The following is a 4,082-nucleotide window of genomic DNA, read 5'->3' as shown; positions in this document are numbered from 1 at the left end:
ATGGGAAACACCTTAGGAGAGTATAAACGATTAGATGGAGGAAAGGCAAGGTAATTGGGCATGAAGATTTTGGCCATTTGTACATGGGTATGAATTTGGACTGAGTTCTTCCTTTTTACTAAAGATTATTTTTGTTCTTATGGGTAAACAATTTCGAGGGTATATATGATCAAAGCATAAATTTATCTAGACTTGAGGGTTTAATGATTATGATAATGTAGATCTTGATTGCGGCCAACAATTCATCAAAATACAATGCATAATTAAGCATTTTGCATGGCCAACAATTCATCAAAAGACAATGCAGAAGTAAGCATTTTGCATGTCCTTATTCTACAAAGGGTTGAATGAATATGATAATGCAGATCTTGATTGTGGCCAACAATTCATCAAAATACAATGGACAAGTAATAATTTTTCATGTCCTTATTGTACAGATTAGTTGGCTCTCCTCCCTAACTTTTCTAGGGTTAGAATGCATGATTTTTTTTTCTCTTCACCTTTTTTTTTAATGGTTGATTTTTTGTGTAATGGACTCTACCATGCCTAAATTCAAAGGGCTCGAGTGATGCAAGAAAATTTTATGGTAGGATGAAAATACTAGACCTTTCTTAAACTTTGTTAAATGAAATTAAAATTTCTTGTAATCATGAACATAAAATATTTTTTATCTCATCCTTAGGTTATGATCTCAATGCGTACAATTTTAAGCCATGTTACTATATTTTAAGTAGAATATACTTAGATCCATTAAAACTTACAAGTCTCCAAAGCTTCGGTTAATTTCAGCTAAAAAGAAGGAACCTGAATGGATTTTGCAATTTAGACTCAATTCTTACAGACAATGATTAAAAATGGAAGAATCCAAATGGTATGATAACTTTTACCCACCCATCGATTTCCAAGACCTTTGCTATTATTTTGAGCCTAAACAAAGAGAGTAGAAGAAGAGGTGCATGGATGAGGTGGACCCTGACCTGCTTGATACTTTTCAAAAGTTGGGATGCCCTTGACTAGAAGAATAGATTGACCAACTTTGTTGTAGATGTTGTTTTTTACCGTTTTCTCATTGCTACCATGCATAGGTAGAATCTATGGGTCATTGAGGTTTTATTTTGTTCATTATAAGAGGTCATTCATGAATATCTTGATCTAGTTAGGAAGTAGCTTGGTAGGGTTGTTGCTCCTGCTAATAACTATTATGCTGCATTATATTCTTTTTTTAGTGATATCTCCTTCTATTAAATCCACACACATGCTTTGTCACCCATGGAAATATCCACTTATTTCAGGATGACTGAGATGGAGACCAGGCAGTTTGAGAGGACTCTTATTTTTGTAGATGAGAGGAGTTATGTGACATATATTGAAGGATACGCTGCACCATTTTATAACACCAATCATCTCCATGCCCCAATAGTGGATCTCTATTGCACCGAGGGAGCAACGATAAAGTATTCCACTATAAAGAATTGGTATGTCGGGGATGAGGAATGCATATGTGGTATTTATAATTTTATTACAAAAAGAGGTTTGTGTGATGGAGACAAATCAAGGATTTCATGGACCTGAGTCAGAGACTGGTTCAAAAATCACTTGGAAATACTCAAGCATTATTTTGAAAGGCAATGATGCAATTTGAGAGTTATATTCTGTTGCCTTGAAAAATAACTATCAATGGGGAGGGGGGCCAAAGATGATCCATAGTTGCAGGAGTAGGATTGTTTCTAAAATTATATCTATTAGAAATTCAAGGAACTACTACATATGATTAGTGTAGGTGCAACCTAATTCTCATATTGCAAGGAATTTTTCACAGTGTCATTTGATGTTCATCAGTGACCAGGTAGCTGAAAATACTTATTGTTACATTTAGGTACAATTTGAGTTTCATTCTAAAGTCTCTAATTTCATTTATTTATAGTCCTTCTGATGTCCTTGTCTCTCTTAATTTCATTGTGGTAGGATTGGAATGGATTAAAAAATAAAGCATATCATTGAGTAAACTAGACATCCACATGTCGCTACATGTCATTGTTTATACTCTCTGTTTTTATACAATTAGAAGTGAGAAATATGATGTGTGCACAACTAAAAGTACTAGCAGGCATGATGAATCCAATCTTAGTATGGAAATCGAAACCAAGAATCACAAAATATCAATAAATTTGTGACACAGAGTAAAAAAAACACAATAGAAGATTCTATGCCAACATTTTCTATTTAGTGCAAGATACTACTAATGTTTCATAATTTTCAGAGATGGTGGATGTCATGAAAATTCCCTCAAGCAAAGATACTGACCTGAAGATAAGATGGTCATTGAAACTATTTACTTTAAATAGGCTAAATTTGGGTAATTAAAACAAGTTTGAAAATCACTATAAACACCACCCCTATTTATTTTAAATAGGCTAAATTTAGGTAATTAAAACAAGTTTGAAAATCACTAGAAACACCACCCCCACATCATTTTATTTCTAGTTGTACAAGATAATATTGAATAAAATTATGAGCACTTCCATTTAAATTGTCTGTACATAAAATAACAAACAAGGTTGATTATTTTAAAAGCTATATCCATCATTAAATATAATATATGACAAGGATTGCTCATAATTTAAAGGCTATATCCATCACCAACTATAAGATAAGAGTTAATGAGATGAGAAAAAGTTTGCCTTGACATAACATATAGATGTCACATTACTTATAACTCTGCATATTGTATCGTATTGTGCATATGTTAATTGTATAACTTCAATCTGAGTAATTTTGTACATTTAAATTTTCAAATATGTAGAATGTTACATTACACTAGCTTAAATCTGCACACTAATAAAATATGAGAAATATGGGAATGATTAAGCATTTTCACACTCATTTAAAATTTCCCCTTGGTTGGTGAAGAACCAATCAATGTTATTTTTGGTGGAGTATTAAGTTATTAACCGGAGATAAAAAAATAAATAAAAATTAGTCTCTTAAATCACTAAAAAATGATATTTAGAATGTTATATAGAAGTTACATTTCATGTAGCTATAGCAGTTACATTTACTTGTTTTAGATAGAAGTTACATTTTACATAGCTATTTCTACCTTGACATAACTATAATATTCCAACTCCATTTTTTTCACACTTTTCAACATTTTAAAGATTTGTCTATTTTAGTGTGATTATACAATTAAATAGTTGATATTGTTTAAGACATCTGCTATTTGCAACATTTTGAATTCTTAAGTGGGATCTTGGGTAGGTTTTTGTTACTACCATATATCATGTCTTAAGTAGACGGTGTATTATAATTCACCCAATATACCTTAGGAGAAACCTTGAATTGCATGCTTGTTTTCATTATACATCTAATATTTGCAACCTTTTCCACGTGAAGAACCCAATAGTCCATGTTGAACATGAAGCGTGTACGTCAAAAATTGGGGAATGTCAGTTATTCTATTTGCAGAGGGGGATAGATCCAGAGAAGGAAATAAAATCTATCATAAATGGCTTTTGTCAGGTTGTATTTAATGAAATCCCACTAGAATTTGCTACTAAGGTAAATCAATTTATGAATTTGAAGCTTGAAGGTAGTGTTGAATAGGTGTTGCAAGGTATCTCTATAGCACTATCTATCTACATGATTCTAATTCCGTGAGATGGTGTCTCAATAACACTATTTTTCAGTGATGGGTGCTAGATGTAGATAACTTTCTCATGTCCTACATGTAAATTGTATCATTATATTTCTATGAAATCTCGGAATGTGTTCAAAGTTTGTCTCACATAATGAAATATGTATGTACTATTGAATTTATCTATGTTGTAATAAGATCAAGAATGAAGTTGTAAATGCAAATAATTGGGATCTACCATGTAAGTTTACTTTATTACATGAAATTCTTGATTTGTTAGATCCCAACTATTTAGGGTGACTTTATTTTTATTGTAATGAGATTAAGAATAAAGTTGTCATTCTAATCAGTGAAATCTACCATGTAAGATTTATTCACTACATGAAATTGTTTATTTATTAGAGCCCAACTTATTAAGATTATGAAGAGTCCTCTTTCATGACAATAT

At 31.6% G+C, this 4,082-nt stretch overlaps 1 pseudogene; it reads left to right on the top strand.

Moving 5' to 3' along the window:
* On the top strand, positions 1 to 3,603 carry LOC149139284 (iron-sulfur cluster assembly SufBD family protein ABCI8, chloroplastic pseudogene; annotated as a pseudogene).
* Positions 3,604 to 4,082: the final 479 nt, after the last annotated feature.

Source organism: Pinus tabuliformis, chromosome X (assembly GCF_031772625.1).
Source record: "Pinus tabuliformis cultivar Carrire ecotype Pingquan chromosome X, CPIR1, whole genome shotgun sequence".
Taxonomy (NCBI): Eukaryota; Viridiplantae; Streptophyta; class Pinopsida; order Pinales; family Pinaceae; genus Pinus; species Pinus tabuliformis.
This window is presented reverse-complemented; position numbering and strand designations above follow the sequence as displayed.